This window comes from Pan troglodytes, chromosome 2, assembly GCF_028858775.2.
Source record: "Pan troglodytes isolate AG18354 chromosome 2, NHGRI_mPanTro3-v2.0_pri, whole genome shotgun sequence".
Classification (NCBI taxonomy): Eukaryota; Metazoa; Chordata; class Mammalia; order Primates; family Hominidae; genus Pan; species Pan troglodytes.
In genome coordinates this window covers 167,176,020-167,189,369 of record NC_086015.1, presented here as the reverse complement: position 1 = coordinate 167,189,369, position 13,350 = coordinate 167,176,020, and the positions used below count along the sequence as shown (strand labels likewise).

Below are 13,350 nucleotides of genomic sequence, written 5' to 3'. Positions count from 1 at the left end.
TGTTGAATTTTGTCAGAGGACTTTTCTGCATCTATTGAGATAATCATGTGGTTTTTGTCTTTGGTTCTGTTGATATGCTGGATTACATTTATTGATTTGCGTATATTGAACCAACCTTGCATCCCAGGGATGAAGCCCACTTGATCATGGTGGATAAGCTTTTTGATGTGCTGCTGGATTCGGTTTGCCAGTATTTTATTGAGGATTTTTGCATCAGTGTTCATCAAGGATATTGGTCTAAAATTCTCTTTTTTGGTTGTGTCTCTGCCTGGCTTTGGTATCAGGATGATGCTGGCCTTATAAAATGAGTTAAGGAGGATTCCCTCTTTTTCTATTGATTGGAATAGTTTCAGAAGGAATGGTACCAGTTCCTCCTTATACCTCTGGTAGAATTCGGTTGTGAATCCATCTGGTCCTGGACTCTTTTTGGTTGGTAAGCTATTGATTATTGCCACAATTTCAGCTCCTGTTATTGGTCTATTCAGAGATTCGACTTCTTCCTGGTTTAGTCTTGGGAGAGTGTATGTGTGGAGGAATTTATCCATTTCTTCTAGATTTTCTAGTTTATTTGCGTAGAGGTGTTTGTAGTATTCTCTGATGGTAGTTTGCATTTCTGTGGGATCGGTGGTGATATCCCCTTTATCATTTTTTATTGCGTCTATTTGATTCTTCTCTCTTTTTTTCTTTATTAGTCTTGCTAGCGGTCTATCAATTTTGTTGATCCTTTCAAAAAACAAGCTCCTGGATTTGTTAATTTTTTGAAGGGTTTTTTGTGTCTCTACTTCCTTCAGTTCTGCTCTGATTTTAGTTATTTCTTGCCTTCTGCTAGCTTTTGAATGTGTTTGCTCTTGCTTTTCTAGTTCTTTTAATTGTGATGTTAGGGTGTCAATTTTGGATCTTTCCTGCTTTCTCTTGTGGGCATTTAGTGCTATAAATTTCCCTCTACACGCTGCTTTGAATGTGTCCCAGAGATTCTGGTAAAATATTTTCTAACTAATGAAATAAAATACAGAATTTATACACTTTATAGATCTGGAAGAAATTTTTATTATATATGTTAAGAATTTTGTCCAATGAAAATTATACAGAATGCTTTGCCTGCTATTTTGGAAAAGGATATGTATTTATTTGTAGGGAGATTATATCTCAATAAAATTTTATTTTCTTTTTTCTTTTTATTTTATTTTTGAGATGCAATCTCACTCTGTTTTCCAGGCTGGAATGTGGTGGCACCATCTTGGCTCACTGCAATCTCCACCTCCCAGGTTTAAGAGATTCTTGTGCCTAGGCCTCATGTCCGGCTAATTTTCTGTTGTTGTTGTTTTCAGTAGAGATGAGGTTTCACCATGTTGGCCAGGCTGGTCTCAAACTCCTGGTCTCAAGTGATCTACCTGCCTCAGCCTCCCAAAGTCCTGGGATTACAGTCATGAGCCACCGTGCCTTACCAAAACTTTCTGAAACTGAGTAAACATTTTAAAATATATTTATATAATCTCTGTGTACTATTAGAAAACCAATGTATTAAGAAACCATTGATTTCTTTTTCAGAATTTAATTTTAAATTCTGTGGTTTCACAGTTTTATAATTCTAATTCATGTTTAGCTGATGTACCATGCATTTAGAAATATATTTAATGAATAAATCACTAACATCTAACATATACTAAGAACTTGTTATGAATTTGTCATTGATTAGGGCAATTAGATTTGCATAGCTAATTTCTTTCTCATAGTCATCCTTAAAGCTATGCATCATTATTCAGATTTATTGATGTGGAAACTGACACTTGCATTGATTAAGTAAGTAACCTATAGCAAGTAATCTAGTTCCAAATAAGTTCATTGAAATCCAAGCCATCTTATCTTACGCAGGGGGAGAGGAAGTAACAAGACCTGTCCTGCAGATTTTCATAAACACGTGGTCCCTGTCTAATTCATCTCGTGCCTAGGACAAAAGAATTATTTAATCCAATTTTAATTATTGGTTTTTGGTGTGTATTTAAATTCTGTCAATTCTCATTTTCCCTCCTAACTTTTTTTCCATCGGCTAAGAGGAACCTTTTGAAGAACACAAGCAAGCAAGACCAATCATATGACACTGCTGTGGGCAATAAGCCTCATCAACTCAATGATTTATGACAGAAATGTCCTACCTTTTTAGCTGGGCAAGCTCTGAGTTCATGGCTTTTTCACTTCTTCATTATAAACTAATCCAGCTATTTGAGTTCATTTTCTCTCAGCTGATTTTTTTCAGTGGATTGGATAATTTCTAATTCAAACTTTTGTCTTAATATTGCTGATCCCATCTGTGCACCTCTCTAGAATCTTATATTGGCTTGCTCTCCCCACACCCCACTCCATTCCATACTATCCAGTGCACATTTTGCAGCATTCTCAAAAGTCTACTTCTCCAGGTTAAACTACAATCAGTCTTGGTTCCATACAGTACTGATGTGAGTCACAAGGCAGTCTGCTCATTCATCTCCTTTATAGTACTGTTTTAGGACACAGGATTCTTTTTTAAGCAATGGGAAAGGCAAACATGTTTAATATAGAACATAGTAAATGTCTTAATTAAAAAGTGGTACTATTTCCACATCTCATTCTGGGGCACAAATATCGACTCTTACCCATTTAAAGCCTAATTCTACAGAGACTTGAATGGGGTTATTTTAGGACACACACATGTCTGGATGTGTGTATTTCTCAGAATATTTAAGCCAAGTACTTAGCAGCACACACCACCTAGATTCACACATGGTACCCTCAAATAGGAAAGCTATTGCCCTTATCTGCCTCCCCCCATCTCCAGGGGGATTAATTTTAAATTAAGAATTATAGTCTACTGCTCAGCTTTTATAATTCCCAAACTCTAAAGCGTATGTATATATGACCAAATGCTTTTGATCATGACCTTTCTGGAAGCAAAGCTGGTATTTAATTATAGAGTGGGTTTAAAAGCCTCTGGGTTAACTTGTACTATTTCCTTTTGCACTGGATTATAGATGATCTGATTTATGGGGCACATTTACTTAGAGGTTGTTTAGAGGTTTTTTTCTCTCTCTCTCTCTTTTTTGCTTGATTTATTGATTAACTTACATTCCAGTTTTCTTAAAGTATTAAAGAACCCTAGGTAAAACAGTTAATAAAGTAAATAATCTAATTCAATGTTTTGAGTAGTTAAAACCTCCAGTCCACATTCAGAGTCTTTGAAAATTGAAAAATACCAGTAAAACCATATTATATTAGCTTAACCATAGATAAACTATTGTTGTTTTTATTATCTAAAATTTATGAAAAAGTTATGATATTTCCCACACTTTTCACAAATATCAAATTATACAAAACAAGACTTTCAATCTAAAAATATCTTCTTTCTTACACTTTTCACTTTTCTACCAGATTTATTAAAATTTTATTTTTGAAAACTCTAAATTAGATTATTCTATTGCTTCAAATCCAGTTTTGCCATTGGTATAACACACAGACATTGTAGCATGACATGCAATGTCTTTATATACCAACGTTTCTTAATTTTCTTACTTTTTTATCATTTACTACAAACAATCCGTGTCTTATTTTTCCTTTTCCTAAATGTCCCTACTAGTCTCCAAATCAACAATATTGTCCCATCCCTCCATGCCTTTTTTTTTAATGCTATCTTCTTTTCATGAAAAGGACTATACTTTTTCTATAGTCAAAAAATTTTACTTTGTTAAATATTCAACTAAAAAGTCACTCCTTTGAAGCTTTCTCTATTTCTTATCTCTAAGATTATTTATCCTCCTCTCTAGCCTCTTCATATAGATAACATTTGCATCTGTATATTTATTTACAACATTTTCTGAAAAGCATAACACTATAGCACCAGCATTAGAATCATAGGATTATGGGAAAATTAATAATTTGGGGACCCCCCTCAGAAACTACCCAATCAAAAAGTGGTGACATATAGTAACTGAATTGTAAATAAGCACTCCAGGTCATTCTTATGGGAATTCAGAATTGAGAACTACTGCCCTTGATGATGAGCTTCTTAAGGACAGACTATTTACTGGTCTTTTATTTTACTTCTAGAGATAATAGGCTAAAGAAAATAGTACTTAGGTATATAACTCTCAATATATCTTCATTAAAAGAATGGAATTACAGTACCAAAATAACAATGCCACTAAACCCTTTTAGTGCTCTGCTAACAAAAATACGTTCAGCAAAAAAGGTGGAATTTGTTCTTACTTATTAATTATACTATTCATCCATGATTTCCAAATCTATTTTTGGTTGTGAAAAACCTTTAAATTAAACAGTAGTACAGAGATTTGCCACTTGGCTAGAACTCACTTCTTATTACTCCACCATTGAACCGGCAGAGCAGAACATCTTTGAACCCAGATTGAAAACATTATATAGATACAAATATTAATGTAGAACTCTTGAACATTAGAAATTCTAATGAATCACCGAGTTTATATTTAGTTTACTGACACATTATATCTAATACAAATGTGTAAAAATAGTCGTATATTCTTAGGCCATGCATTTGAATATTTTAAAAATATATTTTAAAATTTTGTGTTGAATAGGTTGGAGTGATTGTACAACTGCAAACAACTATTCTCAGCTACTTCTTTCATCCTCCTAGTCCCAGTAATTAATCCACATCATTGCAGCCAGACAACTTTCTAATGCCTGTAAAGGGAAGAATTTCTGCTAACACAATCTAAGCACAATTTGACAAAGAAGATGAAGAGAGAAATAAGGAAGGACATGACCAGTTGATGGCTTCTACTGAAGTTCATTCCTTCCTACACATAATTTTTTACTTTGTAATGATTCTTCTTTTAATATATCATTCTAATTACTAAATTAGATCTTAGCTCTAAGACAGAAATATACATTATCTTCAACATATTGAGTTTTTGAAAGTTGTAGCAGTGCTTTTGTAACTTGGCTAATAGGTACAAAAATATAGTTAGATATAAAGATTAAGTTCTAGTATTTGATAGTATAATAGGAAAATTATAGTTAACAATAATTTGTATAATTTAAAATAGAAGAGAAGAATTTTAATATTCTCAACACAAAGAAAAGATGGATTTGAGTTGATGGAAATCCCAATTACCCTTATTTGATCATTACACATTGCATACAGTATCAAAATATCACTTGTACCCCTAAAATATTTACAACTTTTATAAACCTATAAAAAACGAAAAAAGGCATCTCTAGTTTTGTTAATTAGAATGTAAACAAGTGTTAAATCAAGTTTTACCTGAAACTGCCTCCTTACATATTTTAAGTTCTGCCTAAAGTTTTTTTTTTTTTTCTGTATACAGTGAACAGCAACATAACTGAATGTGTAAACAGACTGTAACCTACTCTTATGCCAATCACTGAGTTTTAGCCAAAGGTGGCCAACTGTTCAAACTGTATTCAAATAAGGCAAACACTAAGCTACTGAGCTGTCACCAGTTCAACTGTCTGTACCTCTTTATTTATTTTATTTTATTTCTGAGGTGGAGTCTCATGCTTGTTACCCAGGCTAGAGTGCAATGGTGTGATCTCCATCTCGGCTCACTGCAACCTCTGCCTCCCGGATTCAAGTGATTCTCCTGTCTCAGCCTCCCAAATAGCTGGTATCACAGGCGCCCACCACCAGGCCCAGCTAATTTCATTGATTTTAATTTTTAGTAGAGATGGGGTTTCACCATGTTGGCTTGACTGGTTTCGAACTCCTGACTTCAGGTGATTATCCTGCCTAGGCCTCCCAAAGTGCTGGGATTATAGGCTGAGCCACCACACCCATCCCTCACTTCTGTTTTCTATACTTCACTTTCCTTTTCCTGTCCATAAATCTTCAACCCAGCGGTAGCACTGTAGTCTCTATGAATCTGCTGTGATTCTGGGGTCTGCCTGATTCAGGAATTGTTATTTACTCAGTTAATCTCTGTTAAATTTGTGTAAAGTTTTTCTTTTAAAACAAGGTAGATTTTTAAACAATTCTTTGATGTGGATCCTAAGCTCTTGCTCATTCAATTTCAAGGACCATAGAAAATTTAAGTCTAAATTTGGAAAGTATGTTACAGTTTTAAGTTAGATTTTCAGGAAGTTGAATATTAAGTTAATAATTTCTAGCTAATATGTGTATCTTTTTTCTGCAAAAACATTTAAATACTTTATTCTACACATTAGTTTATTTTAAATATATCATTTTGCTGATCATGAGGAAACTCACATCAATTGTCATGGAACACCTCTTTCTGGCCTCATAGATTTAGTTCCCTGAGTTCCAATTTCTGAAGCTTGGAATACAAGTTTGAAATTAGAGAAATGTTTATGAAATTTTTATTGGTTTTAATGCATGCCTAAAGTGACTAAAACTGGAAAAATAATCGGGTGGATAAGGGATATTCCAAGCAAAAGGCACACTGTTGGGGAAGAATCTTTGATGGTAAAGAGTAATATCAAATGGAAGAGCGCAGAGCTATCTTGTTAATCAACACAGGGCTTATGTTGAAAATTAGTGAAACGTAATGTAAGAGATATGCACAAAGCAAGATCAGGTAGATTTTAAAATAGAACTTTAGATATGGTATGGAAGAAAAAAATACAGAAGCTCTGAAGCAGATAGAATTCGTTTGATGTAGGGCTGAAATTGAAAGTTCAAACTGCAAACATTAAGTACTTGTCTAAGGTTCTGTGGTTATTTCTACCTACTCTTGTGGGGCACATCACACCCCACTGGGAAGACTAGGGATGGAGAAAAGGTATATAGACTGTATCAGACATGTAAATATTTGACCATTTCTTTCAACTGTAGGTGCTGAAAGTTGTGATACCTTTCCATACCCATCATAAGTCTCACAACTGATGCTGTCATAACAACAACAACAAAAAGGTTAACAAGAGAAAAGCGTAACAATTTTATTAAATCAAATTTTTACATGATTTTGGGAGGCTTCAGAAATAAAGACCCAAAGACCCAGGGAAAATTATCCATTTTTATGCTTAGATTCGATGAAAAATTGACAGCTGAGTGGAGATGTGATTGGACAAAAGGGTATGATCTAATGGTAATGGACTGAGAAGGAGATCTAGCCGGACTTGTTTGTTCAGATTCTTCTTGGCTTCTCTACGTGGCATTCCTTCCTCCTAGTGTGGGGCAGAGCCCCTCTGAAACGATAGAAGGAAGAAAGGAGAGAGAGACACCTTTCTAAACTTTTAAGAAAACTTCTTCTTCTATCTATAAGCCAGGAGGTAAGTACAAATTAAATGTTGGTCTTCATTACTACCAGTAAAGTTCCTCAAACTGCTGCTAGGGAATGATTTAACATGCCACAGAGCTTTGCACTGTAAAGAAAGATTAAACAATGAATATTGCTAAAAGACATTCTAAATGCCAAAATAATATTCAGCACAATATATGTTATGACAATGTTTCTCAAATTGTTATCCCTATACTACCTGAATCAGGATCACCTACAGTGCTTGATAAAGTATAGATATCTGGTCCTGCCACAAATTACTTGATGACACTTTTGAGGGGAGGGGAATAATACCATTATTTTTCAGTGAAAATATCACAGGTGATTGTTATGTTTGCAATGCTTCAGAATAGAACAGTTGTTTTCAATGGTTAAGAACAGACCAATTAGGACATGCCTATGTAGCTAATTATGAAGAGCTGTTAATGAAAATTTGAATATTCAAACCTCTCACCAATTATTCCACAGAAGCATGGAAATGATATGAACTGATGAAAAAGGAAGATACTGGAGCTCCTTTAAAGAATGCTGTCATGCCATAAGTGGAAGTACTGTGGTAGAAGAGAGACTATAAAATATTGATGGACTATTGACCTGAGGTAGCAAAGGAAGATAAAAGCAAATTCTCTGAGTGCACAAAGAAGCTGCCTGTCTCCATAGTGTGGAAAGAACTTCAATATTAATATCAATAATGAGTTATCATTGTCTGAAATACATTTTTCTTGTTACCATATCAGAATTGTATTCATTTCAGTTTCAGAGAAAAAAATGTATTTTTTTAAATTTCATAATTATGTTTTCTGTAGTGTAAGAACAGTTCACGTGGAGAGGTGGTTCGAAATATACATCTTATTATCATTAAATCCTAGCCATTGTGGCTATCTTCATAAGACAGTCCAACAGTTGAGCTGTTTGGGAGTTTATTTGTTTGGTGTCTTGATTTTAAGTTATTAAAAAGTTGTACCTGCCCAAATGTTGTTCATGCCTGAAAATAATGTTCATTGAACTTAAATTTTCCCATTCTAGGCTCCTGCACTTGGCAGCTTTGTGTTGCTAGAAAAAATCAGATTGCCAAGAAAATTGGAGGCATTACATATTTATGGTTTCCAACTTAAAGTAGAATCCTAGAGTGCTCAGCATTCCTTTTCATGGCATTGTACCTCAAACAATAAAAAAGAAAAAAAGAAAGAAAAAAATAAGCTTATCAGAAAACAAACAAAAACATGTGCATTTGTATTCACATTAATTCTCTTCATGGAAACCCTTTCTCTACTTCCCTAATCCACAAAAAGATTTCTTTTTAAAATTAAGCTCTAATATTATGTGTTCAGTGAAATTTATCTTGACTTTACCATTCTTCTCTCTTCCTTGAAATCATAATTAGTTGAAGTTGTGTGTGTGTGTGTTTATAGCATATTTTATACATTTCTATTTAAACTTAACTTGAAACATTTGGGAGCATATAAATCTTTCTCACTGGTCTTTGTGATCTAAAAATCAGAAACATTGTATGAATCATGTTTCTGTCTTCATGGCCTTGTTGGAGCTCAGAAACCAATACACCAAACTATGACACTTTGATGTGCTAAACTGAAGAATCCTCAACATCTCTCTGATCTGAGCCTACTCTTCCTGTCTCTCAATCCTGCCTCTTCCAAAGAACAGGATGAAGTTGTTCTTGGAAGTTACCTTATCTGCCTAAAGTCTGGACATAACAAAAAAGAAAACAAGTATCTCAGGTCCCTTCTCTTGTGTTTTACTAACTGAATTCATATTGCAGGAAGACTGAAGTCTATCAACACACCTGAAGAGACTTCAGTGACAAACCAGTGTTCTGCCAACCCAACAGACTTTGTCCCAGGTGACTGTATGTTCTTCAAGCCCATTGACTCCCCCTAAAAATTATTTACTATCCCCTAAAATCATCCACACTTTATATATCTCTTTCCCTAAGAGAAGGGTATATAGCCATCTGTTCCCTATCGTCTGGTGGGGTAATCACTCTGTGGTTCTCTTGTACACATCAATAAATTTGTATCCTTTTATTATATGAATCTACCTTTTGTCAGTTACTTTTCAGTGAAACTTCAGAGGGTGAAGGATAAAGTTTTCCCTTGGCCCCTACAGCCTTTTATTATCAAACCTAAGAGGTTCAGTGACTGACAACATCATAATGAAACAGATTCAGTAGACGCTGATTTAAAAAGTACATTAAAGAATTGATGTAAATAGACCAAGGCAAGTTTTAATAATGTTAGAATTATAAAGAAAATTAAATTGCATGAGATTAAATAATTATAAAGACAGCCTAGATAGCTAATTATATTTATAACTTATTCTCCCATCTACAGTTTTTTTTTTAAACATTCTGATTTAAATAAAGGAGTGCTATATTTTACTTGTTAATCCAAATTTCTGATATGTCTCTCAATTTAGTAATAGAAAACTATACTATTTTATAAATAATTTTATCTTAAAATTTATATATAGTTCAAGTTCCATCCCTGGTAGATACACAAGTGCTTATAATTTTTATTTTGCAAGACAATTTGAAATAAAATTTATAAAGTAAGTTGACCTTTACAATTGACAATTTGAATTATGTTTTGCATTTGCCTAGTTAGGGGTTAATTATGAAAATGATAAAATTAAAATAATGTGTATTAAAATGTCATTACTAGATAATATAAATCAACAAATTTATTAAGGAGACTCAGTGTTTAAAGAATCAAAGTTTGTAATGTGTGTCATAAGCCAAATATCTAAGAACATATCATTTATTTCAAAAAAGCAAATTTTCATTCTAGAATATTTGACAAATTTTTTTGACAAAAAAATGAAGTGACTGGGCATATTGTATCTAACTCCCTTTATATCAAATTAAATATATTAAAGACATTTTTTCTTAATGTGACATCTATACAATATATTCTTTAAAATATTTGTGTGGATAAATATATAAACACACACAGATACACACAGACTGACTCTACCACATTTAATACTACATTTTATTATTTTTTGTCATATCAACTTCCTAGTCATTCAAAAAATGATTTTTTTCTCCAGTTACAAACATATAAACACTTTTGTTAAGTTCCAAAAACATGTTGATTATATTTAATCTCATCTTTCATTATTTTAGAACAAAAATGCTACACTCTTATCAGTTTAAATAATTTTATTTAGCTTTATCTCGATTTGTTTCAAAATATAGTTAGTTCTTCAATGTTATGCCTTTTTTGATACCTAAAATTAGGGCATTTTGGCTACTGAGAAAAATGAAGAGGCAAAAATTCACTCTGACCTTCTTCCACCTTTCTTCTAGTCTAAAGCATGGTTATAAAATAATTATTTTGCCTCCCTCACCTGGAAAGTAGGTCATAAGACCCTCATTCTGAAAAGTACTGCCCTCTGCCTGGAGGCAAAGAAGAATCTGAACAAACAAGCCTTGTTAATTTCCTCCCATTTCATTACTATTAGGTTGTACTTTTTAAGTCCAATTGTTTCTCTCCACAACTACCCACTTCTTTCTTCAGACTTAGCATAAAAACCCAGTTTTCCCTGGCCTTTGAGTTTTTGCTTTAAAAATCTTCTATGTCGTGTAAATCTTTGTTTAAATAAATTTGCTGTTTTTCTTTTGTTGTTCTTTCTTTTGTTATAGGAGTGCCAACAACCACCCTTGCAATGAGTGAGGAAAAGGTATTACTTTTTCTCTCCTACATCTAAGCAAGATAATTATTTTGTCTGGCACTTGAGTCAGTCTCAGTTTTAGCACTATATATTTAGTTGCATTACTTATTTTCTAATGTTACAAAGGAAATGAATAATATTTTAGAAGGAAAAGTAGAAATATTAGGGAAAAGATATTTATGAATAAAATCAAATTCAGAGTAGAGTCATAATTGTCACTGGACATGAGGAAGAATTATTTTGATTTTATTGATGAATAAATGAAAGCCAGATGAGAGTGACATAATCACAATATTTAGCAAGGAATAATTTGGGAACTCTCTTCCAGATGAAAAATATGAAGAGGGACCAGGGAAGGGGATTTGCATTCTTAAGAAATAAATTGAACTAGGTGTGGATTACTTTGTGTTAGGTTCCATCCAACTGGACTGTTTCCCCCTCCCATAGACCTAAGCCCCAGAGGCCAAAAAGTAAAACCTCCTACCCCAAACCTGCCTGTACCTGTTTGACCAGAGGCCAGCTGTCCCAGGATGCAGTTAAGACGTCTACCTTGTACCACAGAACTGGCAAGAAAAGCATCTCCAGGAAGCAGTCAGACACCTGGCACAAAGGACCCCCGCCCCGTGCCCCCTTTTATTTTTCCTTCACCCTGAGCCAGTTCTACACCCTATAAAACCTTACTATAGCCTGTAAGCGGGGCTGCCTCCTCTGCTTTTATCAAGAGGTAGCCTGGCAGGACTGACAATAAATCAGCTTGCCTGAACTTGGGCCTATTGGCCTTATTCCTTTCTTGGCTGTCCTTCCAATTATCCCTTACATCTTGGTGCCAAAACCCAGGAAGGTGGTAGAGTTCGACTTCCCTTTCTCCCTCTCTCCTTCCCTCCCCCTCTTCTCCCGGCTGAACTCCCCCTTCCAGAACCTTCAGGAGACCCAGAGGATTTCCTACTCCTTTCCATTGCTGGCAGACACATCCAACACCAGGGCCACCTCAGGGGGAGTAAAGGAGACTTCTGCCTTCTGTCTGGAACCCTTGTCCACTCTTTCCCTCCCGAAAGACCCAGCGCTGGGCCAGCGGTTTCCTCCTCCCGGCCTCCAGACCCTCGGTATCTCCCTTGTAGGGATGCCTGAACGGGGGATTATTGCACCTCTCCGACTTGAACTGTGGGACAGGGGATGCCTTCTCCCTTCGTTCTAGTCTGCGGCCAAGTCTCCCATCACCACCTCTCCCTCACTCATTCTACCAGGGGAGCCTCTGAGTCCACTCCCTCAAAGACGTCCCCCCTCGGATGTCTCCTCCATAACCTTAATGCCCTTGGCCTCTGTTCCAAAATTCGGCCAAAAAGGCTCATATTTTATTGTAACACAGCCTGGCCTCAGTATAAATTGGACAATGGCGCCCAATGGCATTCGATTTTAACATCCTCAGGGACCTAGACAACTTTTGCCATCGCAATGGAAAGTGGTCTGAAATCCCTTTTGTTCAGTCCTTTTTTGTCCTCTGTAGTCGCCCCTCCCTTTGTCAGTCCTGTTGTGCTTTCCAAATCCTCTTCATCCGCTCCAAGCCTGACTCATCCTTCCTTCTGACGATTCTTTCTGTCAGAAGAAGCTCCCCTTCCTTCTGACGATTCTTTTGCTTTTGACACTGCTGACTTCCCTCTGCCCGGTCAACATAATAATCCTCCGCCTGATCATCATGACCCTCTGCCCCACGCTCCTGCTCCTGCCCTCCCTCTTTTCCCCCTTTCTCCAACGACCCAGCTTCTGACTCTGATTCATCCCCATCTCCACCTCGTACCCGCTCTCGAACTCAGCATCCCCAACAACCAGCCCCCATACTTCCCCTCTGAGAGGTGGCCAGAGCCAAAGGCATCATTCGCGTCCACATTCCCTTCTCCCTCTCTGACCTCTCCCAAATTGAAAAACGTCTTGGGTCCTTTTCCTCCGATCCCGACAGTTATATCAAAGAATTTAAATACCTTACCCAATCTTATGAACTCACTTGTCATGATCTCTACATTATCCTGTCTTCTACCCTCCTTCCAGAAGAGAAGGAAAGAGTGTGGCTCACAGCACAGGCACATGCCAATGATCTTCATCCACAAGACCCTACTAAGCCTGTAGGGGATGCTGCAGTTCCCCCGGAGGAACCCTCCTGGGAGTACCAACCCACTGACCCTGGCCGGGCATCTCATAACCATATGATTACTTGCCACATCGCAGGCCTTAATAAAGCAGCCCATAAGGCCATAAATTTTGAAAAGCTCAAATAAATCTCCCAAAGAGCCGATGAAAACCCTGCCGAATTTCTTTCCCACCTTACAGAGGCCCTCCAAAAATATACCCACGTTGACCCCACCTGCTGGGAAGGAGTTATTGTTCTTAATACCCATTT

General features: G+C 36.0%; 1 long non-coding RNA gene across 1 annotated transcript in view; it reads left to right on the top strand.

Moving 5' to 3' along the window:
• LOC134809531 (uncharacterized) overlaps positions 1-8,565 on the top strand; it is a 45,657-nt gene extending 37,092 nt beyond the window's left edge. The window contains exons 2-3 of the long non-coding RNA XR_010155463.1: positions 6,821-7,257; positions 7,734-8,565. This is a non-coding gene — a long non-coding RNA (uncharacterized LOC134809531). The remainder of the gene's footprint in view (positions 1-6,820; positions 7,258-7,733) is intronic.
• The last annotated feature ends 4,785 nt before the right edge of the window (positions 8,566-13,350 follow it).